This window comes from Pseudophryne corroboree, chromosome 2 (assembly GCF_028390025.1).
Source record: "Pseudophryne corroboree isolate aPseCor3 chromosome 2, aPseCor3.hap2, whole genome shotgun sequence".
NCBI classification, from domain to species: domain Eukaryota; kingdom Metazoa; phylum Chordata; class Amphibia; order Anura; family Myobatrachidae; genus Pseudophryne; species Pseudophryne corroboree.
In genome coordinates, this window is record NC_086445.1 from 165,330,969 (window position 1) to 165,348,034 (window position 17,066).

Below are 17,066 nucleotides of genomic sequence, written 5' to 3' on the forward strand. Positions count from 1 at the left end.
ACTATCCATCCATACCTGTGGTGCATTTAAGTTTTGCACAGTTTGCTGACCACCAGTATATAATATATAGCATTACGGTACAGTAGGCCACTGCTGTACCTACCTCTGTGTTGTCAAGTATACTATCCATCCATACCTGTGGTGCATTTAAGTTTTGCACAGTTTGCTGACCACCAGTATATAATATATAGCATTACGGTACAGTAGGCCACTGCTGTAACTACCTCTGTGTCGCCAATTATACTATCCATCCATACCTGTGGTGCATTTAAGTTTTGCACAGTTTGCTGACCACCAGTATATAATATATAGCATTACGGTACAGTAAGCCACTGCTGTACCTACCTCTGTGTCGTCAAGTATACTATCCATCCATACCTGTGGTGCATTTAAGTTTTGCACAGTTTGCTGACCACCAGTATATAATATATAGCATTACAGCACAGTAGGCCACTGCTGTACATACCTCTGTGTCGTCAAGTATACTATCCATCCATACCTGTGGTGCATTTAAGTTTTGCACAGTTTGCTGACCACCAGTATATAATATATAGCAGTACGGTACAGTAGGCCACTGCTGTACCTACCTCTGTGTCGTCAAGTATACTATCCATCCATACCTGTGGTGCATTTCAGTTGTGCGCAGTATATATAGTAGTAGGCCATTGCTATTGATACTGGCATATAATTCCACACATTAAAAAATGGAGAACAAAAATGTGGAGGTAAAAATAGGGAAAGAGCAAGATCCACTTCCACCTCGTGCTGAAGCTGCTGCCACTAGTCATGGCCGAGACGATGAAATGCCATCAATGTCGTCTGCCAAGGCCGATGCCCAATGTCATAGTAGAGAGCATGTAAAATCAAAAAAACAAAAGTTCAGTAAAATGACCCAAAAATCAAAATTGAAAGCGTCTGATGAGAAGCGTAAACTTGCCAATATGCCATTTACGACACGGAGTGGCAAGGAACGGCTGAGGCCCTGGCCTATGTTCATGGCTAGTGGTTCAGATTCACATGAGGATGGAAGCACTCATCCTCTCGCTAGAAAAATGAAAAGACTTAAGCTGGCAAAAGCACAGCAAAGAACTGTGCGTTCTTCTAAATCACAAATCCCCAAGGAGAGTCCAATTGTGTCGGTTGCGATGCCTGACCTTCCCAACACTGGACGGGAAGAGCTTGCGCCTTCCACCATTGCACGCCCCCTGCAAGTGCTGGAAGGAGCACCCGCAGTCCAGTCCCTGATAGTCAAATTGAAGATGTCACTGTTGAAGTACACCAGGATGAGGATATGGGTGTTGCTGGCGCTGGGGAGGAAATTGACGAGGAGGATTCTGATGGTGAGGTGGTATGTTTAAGTCAGGCACCCGGGGAGACACCTGTTGTCCGTGGGACGAATATGGCCATTGACATGCCTGGTCAAAATACAAAAAAAAATCAGCTCTTCGGTGTGGAATTATTTCAACACAAATGCGGACAACAGGTGTCAAGTCGTGTGTTGCCTTTGTCAAGCTGTGATAAGTAGTGGTAAGTACGTAAACCACCTCGGAACATCTTCCCTTATACGTCACCTGCAGCACATTCATCTTAAGTCAGTGACAAGTTCAAAAACTTTGGATGAAAGTGGAAGTAGTCCACTGACCACTAAATCCCTTCCTCTTGTAACCAAGCTCCTGCAAACCACACCAACAACTCCCTCAGTGTCAATTTCCACCTTACACAGGAAAGCCAATAGTCCTGCAGGCCATGTCACTGGCAAGTCTGACGAGTCCTCTCCTGCCTGGGATCCCTCTGATGCATCCTTGAGTGTAACGCCTACTGCTGCTGGCGCTGCTGTTGTTGCTGCTGGGAGTCGATCGACATCCCAGAGGGGAAGTCGGAAGACCACTTGTACTACTTCCAGTAAGCAATTTACTGTCCAACAGTCCTTTGCGAGGAAGATGAAATATCACAGCAGTCATCCTGCTGCAAAGCGGATAACTCAGGTCTTGACAGCCTGGGTGGTGAGAAACGTGGTTCCGGTATGCACCGTTAATTCAGAGGCAACTAGAGACTTGATTGAGGTACTGTGTCCCCGGTACCAAATACCATCTAGGTTCCATTTCTCTAGGCAAGCGATACCGAAAATGTACACAGACGTCAGAAAAAGAGTCACCAGTGTCCTAAAAAATGCAGTTGTACCCAATGTCCATTTAACCACGGTTATGTGGACAAGTGGAGCAGGGCAGACTCAGGACTATATGACTGTGACAGCCCACTGGGTAGATGTATTGCCTCCCGCAGCAAGAACAGCAGCGGCGGCACCAGTAGCAGCATCTCGCAAACGCCAACTCGTTCCTAGGCAGGCTACGCTTTGAATCACCGCTTTCCATAAGAGGCTCACAGCTGACAACCTCTTAAGGAAACTGAGGAACATCATCGCAGAATGGCTTACCCCAATTGGACTCTCCTGGGGATTTGTGACATCGGACAACGCCAGCAATATTGTGCGTGCATTACATGTGGGCAAATTCCAGCACGTCCCATGTTTTGCACATACATTGAATTTGGTGGTGCAGAATTATTTAAAAAACAACATGGGCGTGCAAGAGATGCTGTCGGTGGCCCGAAGAATTGCGGGCCACTTTCGGCATTCAGCCACCGCGTGCCGAAGACTGGAGCACCACCAAACAGTCCTGAACCTGCCCTGCCATCATCTGAAGCAAGAGGTGGTAACGAGGTGGAATTCAACCCTCTATATGCTTCAGAGGATGGAGGAGCAGCAAAAGGCCATTCAAGCCTATACATCTGCCCATGATATAGGCAAAGGAGGGGGAATGCACCTGACTCAAGCGCAGTGGAGAATGATTTCAACGTTGAGCAAGGTTCTGCAACCCTTTGAACTTGCCACACGTGAAGTCAGTTCAGACACTGCCAGCCTGTGTCAGGTCATTCCCCTCATCAGGCTTTTGCAGAAGAAGTTGGAGACATTGAAGGAGGAGCTAAAACAGAGCTATTCCGCTAGGCATGTGGGACTTGTGGATGGAGCCCTTCATTCGCTTAACCAGGATTCACGGGTGGTCAATCTGTTGAAATCAGAGCACTACATTTTGGCCACCGTGCTCGATCCTAGATTTAAAACCTACGTTGTATCTCTCTTTCCGGCAGACACAAGTCTGCAGAGGTTCAAAGACCTGCTGGTGAGAAAATTGTCAAGTCAAGCGGAACGTGACCCGTCAACAGCTCCTCCTTCATATTCTCCCGCAACTGGGGGTGCGAGGAAAAGGCTAAGAATTCCGAGCCCACCCACTGGCGGTGATGCAGGGTAGTCTGGAGCGAGTGCTGACATCTGGTCCGGACTGAAGGACCTGGCAACGATTACTGACATGTCGTCTACTGTCACTGCATATGATTCTGTCACCATTGAAAGAATGGTGGAGGATTATATGAGTGACCGCATCCAAGTAGGCACGTCAGACAGTCCGTACGTATACTGGCAGGAAAAAGAGGCAATTTGGAGGCCCTTGCACAAACTGGCTGTATTTTACCTAAGTTGCCCACCCTCCAGTGTGTACTCCGAAAGAGTGTTTAGTGCAGCCGCTCACCTTGTCAGCAATCGGCGTACGAGGTTACTTCCAGAAAATGTGGAGAAGATGATGTTCATCAAAATGAATTATAATCAATTCCTCCGTGGAGACATTCACCAGCAATTGCCTCCAGAAAGTACACAGGGATCTGAGATGGTGGATTCCAGTGGGGACGAATTAATAATCTGTGAGGAGGGGGATGTACACAGTGAAAGGGGTGAGGAATCGGAGGATGATGATGAGGTGGACATCTTGCCTCTGTAGAGCCAGTTTGTGCAAGGAGAGATTGATTGCTTCTTTTTTGGTGGGGGCCCAAACCAACCAGTCATTTCAGTCACAGTCGTGTGGCAGACCCTGTCGCTGAAATGATGGGTACGTTAAAGTGTGCATGTCCTGTTTATACAACATAAGGGTGGGTGGGAGGGCCCAATGACAATTCCATCTTGCACCTCTTTTTTCTTTCATTTTTCTTTGCATCATGTGCTGTTTGGGGACAATTTTTTTGAAGTGCCATCCTGCCTGACACTGCAGTGCCACTCCTAGATGGGCCAGGTGTTTGTGTCGACCACTTGTGTCGCTTAGCTTAGCCAAGCAGCGAACTTGGTGCACCTCTTTTTTTCTTTGCATCATGTGCTGTTTGGGGACAATTTTTTTGAAGTGCCATCCTGCCTGACACTGCAGTGCCACTCCTAGATGGGCCAGGTGTTTGTGTCGACCACTTGTGTCGCTTAGCTTAGCCAAGCAGCGAACTTGGTGCACCTCTTTTTTTCTTTGCATCATGTGCTGTTTGGGGACAATTTTTTTGAAGTGCCATCCTGCCTGACACTGCAGTGCCACTCCTAGATGGGCCAGGTGTTTGTGTCGGCCACTTGTGTCGCTTAGCTTAGTCACACAGCGACCTTGGTGCGCCTCTTTTTTTCTTTGCATCATGTGCTGTTTGGGGACTATATTTTTGAAGTGCCATCCTGTCTGACACTGCAGTGCCACTCCTAGATGGGCCAGGTGTTTGTGTCGGCCACTTGTGTCGCTTAGCTTAGCCATCCAGCGACCTTGGTGCTCCTCTTTTTTTTCTTTGCATCATGTGCTGTTTGGGGACTATTTTTTTGAAGTGCCATCCTGTCTGACACTGCAGTGCCACTCCTAGATGGGCCAGATGTTTGTGTCGGCCACTTGTGTCGCTTAGCTTAGCCATCCAGCGACCTCGGTGCAAATTTTAGGACTAAAAATAATATTGTGAGGTGTGAGGTTTTCAGAATAGACTGAAAATGAGTGGAAATTATGGTTATTGAGGTTAATAATACTATGGGATCAAAATGACCCCCAAATTCTATGATTGAAGCTGTTTTTGAGGTTTTTTTTTGTAAAAAAACACCCGAAACCAAAACACACCCGAATCCGACAAAACATTTTCAGGGAGGTTTTGCCAAAACACGTCCGAATCCAAAACACGGCCGCGGACCCGAATCCAAAACCAAAACACAAAACCCGGAAAATTTACGGTGCACATCACTACGTATAGTATAGACTGTATCAAACATTTAAATAATATAAATAAGTGGTCAGGAAAAGGTTAAACATACTATAATAATTAAATACATAAATACAATAGAACCAGTACTGCACTCTCTAAGCACACATTCTCCCACCTCATGGTAAGGATCCTGTCTCTTCTTCCTGGTAGCTACTCTCTGGTCCAGTGCACTGATTGAGGACTCAAATTCACACACACCGCAAACTTGGTAGAAGAAGCTGCTACCATCGGATATGTACAGGAGCTCTGTCCCTTAAACTGTATGATGCGGTGGCAGCTCTAATAATTGGATTATATAGCATTGCTATTGTTATAATTTGAGCCACTTGCTAAGAGGAGGGGGGTTTGCAGGCAACCTCCCCACCCCTGCTGCATTTGTCTATTATTATTATTATTATTATTAGTATCCTTTATTTATATGGTGTCACATGGGATCCGCAGCGCCCAATTACTGAGCACATAGACAAATAAGCAAAACAAGAAAACAGTGACTTACAGTTCAAGACAATATAGGACAAGTACAGGGTATATATTATAAACATAGCTGTGTCAGCAGACGACACTGAAATAAATATGGGGGATATGGTGCCGTTGAAGCAAGTATTGAAAAGAAGATAGGTTACGTCAGAGACGGAAAAGCACATGAGGAAAGAGGGCCCTGTTCGTGTAAGCTTACATTTTAAAAGGGAGGGGCACACAGACAGGGGTGATACAGATGTGGTGGAAAGTGAGCATGGAACAGAGGTCTTAGGATGAGAGATAGCAGGGTTTGGTGAAGAAGTGGGTCTTGAGAGCTCGTTTGAAGTTTTGTAGAGAGGTGGAGAGTCTGAGGTGGAGAGGTAGAGAATTCCAGATAAAGGGCGCAGAAAGATCCTGGAGGTAGGCATGGGAGGAGGTAATCAGTAGGCAGGAGAGGCGACATATGACATCTAGAAATGCTTATTCTCTCTCCAAGTAATCTAAACAGTTGTCTTCATAATCTAGACCAGGGGTTCTCAAACTCGGTCCTCAGGACCCCACACAGTGCATGTTTTGCAGGTAACCCAGCAAGTGCACAGGTGTATTAATTACTCACTGACACATTTTAAAAGGTCCACAGGTGGAGCTAATTATTTCACTTGCGATTCTGTGAGGAGACCTGCAAAACATGCACCGTGTGGGGTCCTGAGGGCCGAGTTTGAGAACCTGTGATCTAGACACTATTTGCCTCAGCTAGACAATACACAACAACAATTTTATGTGCAAATACAGTAGAATATTTTTTACTGATTCATGGTCACCCCTTCCAGCAGCTGCTGTGTCATTATAAATTGATTGAGCAACTTCCGTTTGACAATAACAATCCATGTTATGTTTATTTGGTAACTGTAAGATATTTATTTTTCTATTATTTTACTACTTCCTAGAATGTATTGTACATTACAAGGTAAATAAGCACTCATTGCATGCTGTGGGTCAGTGGCAGCACTGTGGCTGGTGACACCCGGTGCGCCAATTAGCCACCTTGCCTGCACTGGAGGCGATGCTAGGGGTGGTTTTCAGTATGCCGGCTGTCGGGATCCCGGCGCACAGTATACCGGGCCGGGATCCCGACAGCCGGCATACCGACACTTATTCTCCCTCGTGGGGGTCCACGACCCCCCTTGAGGGAGAATAAAATAGCGTGGCGTGCGCAGCGCGCCACCGTGCCCACAGCGTAGCGAGCGCAGCGAGCCCACAAGGGGCTCATTTGCGCTCGCCACACTGTCGGTATGCCGGCGGTCGGGCTCCCGGCACCGGTATACTGGTCGCCGGGAGCCCGACCGCCGGCTTACCATACTACACCCCGATGCTAGTGTGGCCCCTGGAGACTCTCACTACATTGTCGGATCTTCCTCAGTGATAGGAGTTGGGTGCTGCACGATAACGTCACAGTGCAGCACCTTGCTACTGGTCACTGCGGAGGAGCCCGACCCCCCGCAACCTCCTAGTGATGCTACTGCTGTAGGTTGTTTTCAGAACGATATGCCTTGTTCTGCTGCCTTTATTATTCGTACACATTTTATGTGTTTGATTCAAGGAAATGCACTGTCTGCAGATTTTATGATGAAATCCTCTGTGTAAAATGCTGATTTGTGCTGTTTTGCAAGGTGGACTAATGCAAACGCAAGAACCAGTATTTATTGGTGGTATTTATAAAAATAAAATACAAAACATTTCTTTTAGCTTTTTTGCATTTTAGGCAAAATTTATATGTTGCACAAATATTGGAAAGCTGCTCAATCAGATGTAATATCAGTCAGGTGCTAAAAGGGAGGGGTAATTCTGTGTAAGAAAAAACAATTTGTGTTCCCTAATGCACACTGAGTGAGTAATAATACTACATAATAAATCAGATAATACGGAGATCTTAGTTGCGTATATCTGCAGATAATAAGATTTTACTTACCGGTAAATCTATTTCTCGGAGTCCGTAGTGGATGCTGGGGACTCCGTAAGGACCATGGGGAATAGACGGGCTCCGCAGGAGACATGGGAACTTTAAGAAAGAATTTAGATTCTGGTGTGCTCTGGCTCCTCCCTCTATGCCCCTCCTCCAGAACTCAGTTAGAGAAACTGTGCCCGAAAGAGCTGACAGTACAAGCAAAGGATTTTGGGAATCCAGGGTAAGACTCATACCAGTCACACCAATCACACCGTATAACTTGTGATAACTTTACCCAGTTAACAGTATGAACAATCACAGAGCATCAGATAAACTCTGATGCAACTATAACATAACCCTTATTTAAGCAATAACTATATAGAAGCATTGCAGAAGAAGTCCGCACTTGGGACGGGCGCCCAGCATCGACTACGGACTACGAGAAATAGATTTACCGGTAAGTAAAATGTTATTTTCTCTAACGTCCTAGTGGATGCTGGGGACTCCGTAAGGACCATGGGGATTATACCAAAGCTCCCAAACGTGCGGGAGAGTGCGGATGACTCTGCAGCACCGAATGAGCAAACACAAGGTCCTCCTCAGCCAGGGTATCAAACTTGTAGAACTTTGCAAAGGTGTTTGAACCTGACCAAGAAGCCGCTCGGCAAAGCTGTAATGCCGAGACCCCTCGGGCAGCCGCCCAAGAAGAGCCCACCTTCCTTGTGGAATGGGCCTTAACTGATTTAGGCAGCGGCAATCCAGCCGCAGAATGAGCCTGCTGAATCGTGTTACAGATCCAGCGAGCAATAGTTTGCTTTGAAGCAGGCGCCCCAAGCTTATTGGAAGCATACAGGATAAACAAAGATTCTGTTTTCCTGACCTTAGCCATTCTGGCTACATAAACCTTCAAAGCCCCGACTACATCCAGTGACTCGGAATCCTCCAAGTCAGTAGTAGCCACAGGCACCACAATAGGTTGCTTTATATGAAAAGATGAAACCACTTTCGGCAGAAATTGTGGGCGGGTCCGCAATTCTGCTCTATCCGCATGGAAAACCAGATAAGGGCTTTTATGTGACAAAGCCGCCAATTCTGACACACGCCTAGCCAAAGCCAAGGCTAATAGCATGACCACCTTCCACGTGAGATATTTTACTTCCACCGTTTTGAGTGGTTCAAACCAGTGTGATTTCAGGAAACTCAACACCACGTTAAGATCCCAAGGTGCCACTGGAGGCACAAAAGGGGGCTGAATATGCAGCACTCCCTTTACAAACTTCTGAACTTCAGGCAGAGAAGCCAGTTCTTTTTGAAAGAAAACGGATAAGGCCGAAATCTGAACCTTAATGGAACCCAATTTAAGGCCCAAAGTCACTCCCGACTGTAGGAAGTGAAGGAAAAGGCCCAGCTGGAATTCCTCCGTAGGGGCACTCCTGGCCTCACACCAAGCCACATATTTTCGCCATATACGGTGATAATGTTGAGCCGTCACATCCTTCCTAGCCTCTATCAGCGTAGGAATGACCTCATCCGGAATGGCTTTTTCTGCTAGGATCCGGCGTTCAACCTCCATGCCATCAAACGCAGCCGCGGTAAGTCTTGGAACAGACAGGGCCCCTGTTGCACAAGTCCTGTCTTAGAGGCAGAGGCCACAGGTCCTCTGTGAGCATTTCTTGCAGATCTGGATACCAAGTCCTTCTTGGCCAATCCGGAACAAAAAATATTGTTCTCACTCCTCTTTTCCTTATGATTCTCTGCACCTTGGGTATGAGAGGAAGAGGAGGAAATACATAGACCGACGGGAACACCCACGGTGTCACCAGTGCGTCCACAGCTATCGCCTGAGGGTCTCTTGACCTGGCGCGATATCTCTGCAGCTTTTTGTTGAGGCGGGATGCCATCATGTCCACCTGTGGCAGTTCCCACCGACTTGCAATCTGCATGAAGACTTCTTGATGAAGTCCCCACTCTCCCGGGTGGAGGTCGTGCCTGCTGAGGAAGTCTGCTTCCCAGTTGTCCACTCCCGGAATGAACACTGCTGACAGTGCGCTTACGTGATTCTCCGCCCAGCGAAGAATTCTGGTGGCTTCTACCATCGCCACCCTGCTCCTTGTGCCGCCTTGTCAGTTTACATGAGCCACTGCGGTGATATTGTCTGACTGAATCAGAACCGGTTGGTCGCGAAGCAGGGTCTCCGCTTGACGTAGGGCGTTGTATATGGCCCTTAGTTCCAGAATATTGATGTGAAGGCAAGTCTCCTGACTTGACCACAGCCCTTGTATATATAATCCCTGTGTGACTGCCCCCCACCCTCGGAGGCTTGCATCCGTGGTCACCAGGACCCAGTCCTGAATGCCGTATCTGCGACCTTCGAGAAGGTGAGCACTCTGCAGCCACCACAGGAGAGACACCCTGGCCCTGGGGGATAGGGTGATTAACCGATGCATCTGAAGATGTGATCCGGACCACTTGTCCAGTAAGTCCCATTGGAAGGTCCTCGCATGGAACCTGCCGAAGGGAATGGCCTCGTATGATGCCACCATCCTTCCCAGGACTCGAGTGCAGTGATGCACTGACACCTGTTTTGGTTTTAATAGATTCCTGACCAGTGTCACGAGCTCCTGAGCTCTCTCTATCGGTAACATTCTCCCTTTATCTGAGGGGTGTCTTTCTCCATTTTTAGTTGCTTGGTTATACACACTGTTTATGCAGACGGTTGTAAATTCACATTATAAGAAAGAGAGTGAGTTTTGACTATATATTCAAGAGCCACAAATTATCTATAAGCATATTGATTGGTGATCCGGTCTGTTCAAAAAAAATTTTTTTTATTATTATTATTATTATTCTTTTATGATACATTTTCTATAGATCCTTTTATTGGGATAGTTATTACGAATAATTTATACTCATAGGGTTGTTTTCTACTATATTTAATTATAATTCATATAAATATAGGAATTATACAATAAACATGAATATAATAGTTAAGAACCATTATTTCACCCTATCACTTTAAAAATAATATAAAAACATCATGAAAATATTGCGCACATACATGTTTCAAGTATTTATTTTTATATATATATATATATATATGTACGTATGTAGAAATATTTAGTGTGTTCATATTTTTGTACACTTGGTTATAACTCAATCTAATGGAATTATACTGTATAATTTAATAATTATCTATGCTGTCGGTACCACCATGAATTCTTTATATCGTCCGCCTAGATAAGGCTGTACGACAGAAGAATTAAGATCTTACCATTAAAGAAATATTTACTATAAAACTAATAAGTTAATAAACATATAGTGTGTATTTGGACAAAAATAGATGATAATCTGACTAATACCTATATGAGGTGTTAGTAAAACTCCGTATTTAGGATTATGTGCAATAAAACAAATGCACATTAATTCTAAATTACCCCTGTCTCAGTGTAGAGAGGGTTAAACTAAGACCAGTCTTTCTTCTCTGTGTTTCAAAGTTGCTTCAAGGAAGATCTGATTAGTCTTAATATGTAAAGGCAGGTTCTATATGACTTCTTATTATCTTGTATCCATTTAATTGATGATCTATTATCATTATTGACTCAATGTTTCTTGATTCTTTATGATTATCTTATTTTAGTTATGAGCAATCTTTTTTCTTTATTCAGTTTAATGTATTTGTGAGATTAGGAATATGTTTTATTTCATTTTGACTACTAATTGACACATCAGAATCGATTTGTGCAATCAGCTAGGTATAAATGCTGCAGCTCTCAGTAGGAAGGTATTCGTCTTGAGGAAGTCTCCGTTGCTAGGAGACGAAACGCGTTGACGCCCCTTTTCTACGAGTTCATTATTAGACACCCGTTATTTGGCAGACAGGCTCCTTACCATCTCGGCTCCCGACACCCCGTCCGGTGTACATACTACAGCCAAGTGACCTCTAGGAACCGCACCGCACCTCCGCTGTGAGGTAAAAAGTTATTTCAGCTATTCACGGCATTTTGTTATTTGGAAACTGCTGCGGCTATGGATATGAACGGATCTCCGCAGTGAGACCACTATAACACCAGCCATCAGCGGAAGTGCTTTTCCATACTGCTACCATCAGCTGAATAAATTACGTCCCTTGTGGGGAAGTTCCTATTATAACACCATCTTATGGTCAATTGACGGCTTCCCTAACGGAGGTCAGAGCATTTTAGCAAGTTTGCTTTCCAATTATTACTGAGGCATCAACCAAAAATCTTCATCTCTACCTCGTGCATTTGCACACAGGACCCTGTGATAAACTCCAGGAACCAGCATGGGGTAATTATTATTGTTTTTGCCTCTAATAACTTTTTTTATTAGCTAATGCGGAGCCTTCTGTGGACAGTCCATATGATTTTACACTGGGACGCCAGTGATAGAATCAATTGACATTCTTTGTTAGAGAGCTTCTCTCTCAAGATAACCATTTTTGCACTTTAGATATATTGTATACTATTGTAACAGCACGTTTACAATTATAGATACAGTGTTTCTGCTTACGTATATTAGAGGTAGTAACCTCTGAATTTTTAAACTGCTAATCTTCTATGTATTGTTTGGTTTATGTGTCTATGTGGTATTTAACTGTTTGATAAAAATTTTTCTTTTTAAAAGGTCAAGCCTCATTGAGTCAATTATTCTCCATGCTAGACTGCATTTAGTTAATTAATTAATCAATTAATTTTAAGTGATTTTTGGAGCGCAGAGCATTTCTTTTGTTTGTCTATCGGGAGATAAACCCTTTTCTGGTCTGTGTCTAGGATCATGCCTAGGAGAGGCAGATGAGCTGTAGGAACCAACTGTGACGTTGGAATATATAGAATCCAGCCGTGTTGCCGTTACACTTCCAGAGAAAGTGATCTCGCTTTTATGAGGAGATCGTCCAAGTACGTGATAATAGTGACACCTTGCTTCCGCAGGAGCACCATCATTTCCGCCATTACCTTGGTGAATATTCTCAAGGCCGTGGAGAGACCAAACGGCAACGTCTGAAATTGGTAATGACAATCCCGTACCGCAATTCTGAGGTACGCCTGATGAGGTGGATAAATGGGGACATGAAGGTATGCATCCTTTATGTCCCGAGTCACCATAAAATCTCCCCCTTTCAGGCTTGCAATGACCGCTCTTAGCGATTCCATCTTGAACTTGAACCTTTTCAGGTATATGTTCAGGGATTTTAAATTTAATATGGGTCTGACCGAACCGTCTGGTTTCGGGACTACAACATGGTCGAATAATAACCCCCTCCTTGTTGAAGGAGGGGGAACCTTGACCACCACCTGTTGAAGATACAATTTGTGAATTGCAGTTAACACTGTTTCCCTCTCGTGGGGGGAAGCCGGCAGGGCCGTCGGTGAGGGGGCATCTTCTCAAAGTCCAGCTTGTATCCCTGAGACACAATATCTATTGCCCAGGGATCTAACAGGGAGTGAACCCACTTGTGGCTGAACTTACGAAGGTGTGCCCCCACCGGGCCTAGCTCCGCCTGTGGAGCCCCAGCGACATGCGGTGGATTTTTGTAGAGGCCGGGGAGGACTTCTGTTCCTGGGAACTAGCTGTGTTGTGCAGCTTCTTTCCTCTGCCCCCGCCTCTGGCAAGAAAGGACGCACCTCGGACTTTCTTGTTTCTTTATTCGAAAGGCTGCATTTGATAATGTCGTGCTTTCCTAGGCTGTGCAGGGATATAAGGCAAAATATCAGAATTACCAGCTATAGCTGTGGAGACCAGGTCCGAGAACCCTTCTCCACACAATCCTCAGCCTTCCATATGCCTCTTAAGTCGGCATCATCTGTCCATTGCATATTGTACAGGACACGTCAAGCAGAAATCGACATAGCTTTGACTCTAGGACCCAGTATACTCATGTCTCTTTGGGCATGTTTTATATATACATATCTCTTAAGACAGCATCTTTAATATATATATATCTCTATATATACATATATATATCTATATACATACTAGGGTCTCAATCTCTGCTGATAAGGTACCTGTCCACGCTGCCACAGCGCTATAAACCCATGCCGACACAATCGCCGGTCTGAGTAGTGTACCAGAATGTGCACGCTATCTGCAGGATCCCTGAGAAGAGCTGTTACGTCAGGGCTACCTTTTGGGCAAACGTGACACCCTAGGGGAAGATTCCCATCATATCCTGGCCCTAGTGGGGAAAGGATACTGCCTGAGACTTCTTTGTGGGAAACTGCAGTCTCTTGTCTGGAGATTCCCGCTCTTTTTCATCATGAGAGGAGGGAAATTTACCTCCGCTTTCTTCCCCTTAAACATGTGTACCCTTGTGTCAGGGACAGATGAGTCATCAGTGATATGCAAATCATCTTTTATTACAATAATCATATATTGAATACTTTTCTGCCATTTTGGCTGTAACTTTGCATTATCGTAGTCGACACTGGAGTCAAACTCCGTGTCGATATCAGTGTCTATTATTTTGGATAGTGAGCATTGAGAGACTCTAAAGGTCTCTGCGACATAGGGACAGACATGGGTAGATTCCCTGTCTGTTCTCTAATCTTTTGTGCAATAAATTCACCTTAGCACTTAATTACACATATCCAAACAGGTGTCGGCGTTGTCGACGGAGACACCCTCTCACACACACATTTGCTCCATCTCCTCCTTAGGGGAGCCTTTTACCTCAGACATGTCGACACACACGTACCGACACACCACACACTCAGGGAATGCTCATCTGAAGACAATTCCCTCATAAGGCCCTTTGGAGAGACAGAGAGAGAGAGTATGCCAGCACACACCCCAGCGCTATTAACCCAGGAATAACACAGTAACTTAATGTTAACCCAGTAGCTGCTGTTTATATTGATTTTTGCGCCTAATTATGTGCCCCCCCTCTCTTTTTACCCTCTTCTACCGTGTAACTGCAGGGGAGAGACTGGGGAGCTTCCTCTCAGCGGTGCTGTGGAGAAAAAACATGGCGCTGGTGAGTGCTGAAGAAGAAGCCCCGCCCCCTCGACGGCGGGCTTCTGTCACGCTTTCATGTACAATTTTGGCGGGGGCTCATACATGTATACAGTGCCCAACTGTATATTTTTTTTTTGCAAATAAATTTTTATTGAAGTTTCATAGTGACAGAAAACAAAAAGTTGCAGAAACATTTCAATAGCATCTAGTAACTTCAGAGATACATCATCCGGAGATACTCAACATCGTGCATAATAAAGAGACCCGGAAAGGGGATATCGCCTTTCCACAAACGTATCGTATCTCCAGAAAAAAGAGAAATAAACACAAAAAAAAAGAGGAGTAAGAACCATAAATGTTTCATGAATTATAACTTCTTAAAGCGAAGGGAAAGAGTAGAAGTAGGAGAGGAAAGAAGGGTAGCGAGAGACAGAGAGAAAGACAAAGGGATAAGGTGTAGTGTTACTCTCAGAGTAGAGGAGTAGAGAGAAGGATAGCGTAGACAGACAAGATTTAGGGAGGGGGGGGGGGAGGGGGGGGGGGTTCTCTCTTCCCGTTCTCAGGGGCTTTAACCGTGACTTATACCAGGTGGCTTCTGGAGGTAAAAAGAGGTGGTTTTCTCTTAACGAGAAGATTTGTAATGGGTTGTCGCTTTATATTCCAGCCAAGGGCTCCAAGTAGCAATGAAGGAAGTGTTTCTCATTTCCAAAGACAAAATGAGGTCCTCCATTGCCATATAGTGATCTAAGCGGGCGTTCCATTCTTTCATAGTGGGGGACACTGTTGATTTCCAGTGAACTGGGATCACTGCCTTAGAGGCACTTAAAATATGGCGAAGAAGTGATTTCTTGAGATGATATCTAGGTGTACGCGTGAGATTTAATAACCAAAAACTAGGGCAAAAGGGTAAGTCCTCACCGAGGATAATACTAGCTGTCTCAACCACCTTGCACCAATACGGTTGCAAGAGCGAGCATTCCCACCATATATGTAGTGGGTGCCCACTGCTATCCCGCCACTCCAACACGTGTTGGGTACTCCAGGATAGATTTTCGCAAGGATATTTGGGCATCTATACCACCTTGTAAGTACTTTGTAGTGAGTTTCCAAGACTAACATATTGGTAGTTAATGAGAAAGTATTTTTATAAATACCTTCCCAGTCGTCTGTAGTCACCAAACCCTCAAGGTCTAATTCCCAATCCCTGACAAATTTAGGTTGGGAGGAAAATCTGTGATTCAATATCCATTTGTAAAACGTGGAAAGAGTATGCCTAGGGTATGTGTGGGAGAGGCACATCTGCTCAAACAAAGTCAGAGCTCGTATACCCTTTCCAGAAGTGCAAAAAGTCTGTAGGTAATGTTTAATTTGGAGATATCTCCAGATTTCTTTATTGGGTAGATTCCATTTAGTTTGCAGTTCGGGAAAAGGTATTATGCCGGATGAGTCCAGCAGTTGGTTAGTTCTCAGGATGCCCCTTTCCTGCCATGAACGGTACGACAGGGAGTGGCATCCCGGGGGAAACTCAGGATTTCCAAACAGCGGTGAGAGTGGGGAAGGATGCGCTGAAACATGAGGAAGGGAGCGTAAGAGACGCCAACACGTAAAGATGGGTCCAGCTAGCGGGTGCAATACCTGGGGGACTTTAGAGAGCCAAGGGGAGTTCGAGCTAAGAGATGGAAGAGAGGCCAGTTCAATGTCTACCCATTGTTTCCTGTGGAGTTCACTACTCCACTCCATTACCCTCGTAAGGAGTACTGCATGGTAGTAGGATAGGAAGTGGGGAAGCTGGAGGCCTCCTTGATGTTTCCGTCTAAAGAGAATCTCATGCTTAAATCGGGGTTTTCGCCCCGCCCAAATGTAGTCTCTAATCTTTCGTTGCAGTAAGAGAAACCATGATCGAGGAATAGCAACAGGTAGAGTTTGTAACAGGTAAAGAATTCTGGGTAAAATATTCATTTTGATTACTGCTATTCTCCCTATCCATGAAATTTTTTTCCCACCCCATTTGGAGAGATCAGATTGAAGTTTTGATAGGAGTGGGGGGAAATTCAGTTGGTAAATCTGGGGAAGATCTCTGTGTAGGATTACTCCTAAATATTTTAATTGTGTTGGATGCCATGCAAAGGGCGAGATAGATTGTAGTACTTGGAGGCTGGTCTGATCTAGTGTTAAATTCAATGCTGTAGATTTAGATAAATTAATTTTAAAATTGGAGAGAGTTCCAAAACGTTTAAATTCTTTAAGAAGGTTGGGTATAGAGGTCAGGGGATTAGAAATCACTGCAAGGAGGTCATCCGCAAACAGGGCGAGCTTGTACTCCGTCGTCCCCACCTGCAACCCTGTGATGTTAACATTCTGGCGAATGGCCCTCGCCAGGGCCTCCATGCAAAGCACAAAAATAAGCGGCGACAGAGGACACCCCTGACGAGTGCCATTCCGTATCTGGAATGTGTCCGACAGTTCACCATTGATACGAACGCGAGCCGCGGGACCAGAGTACAGGGCCCTAATTCTCTGGAGGCCCACCAGGCCCAGGCCCATGTGCTCCAGCACCCCCAACAGGAAGTCCCAGTCCACTCTGTAGAACGCT

The 17,066-nt window shown here is 45.2% G+C and overlaps 1 long non-coding RNA gene across 1 annotated transcript in view; it reads left to right on the forward strand.

Moving 5' to 3' along the window:
• The window catches only part of LOC135050605 (uncharacterized), a 131,442-nt gene that overhangs the window by 68,578 nt on the left and 45,798 nt on the right, over window positions 1-17,066 (forward strand). The window lies entirely within an intron of this gene.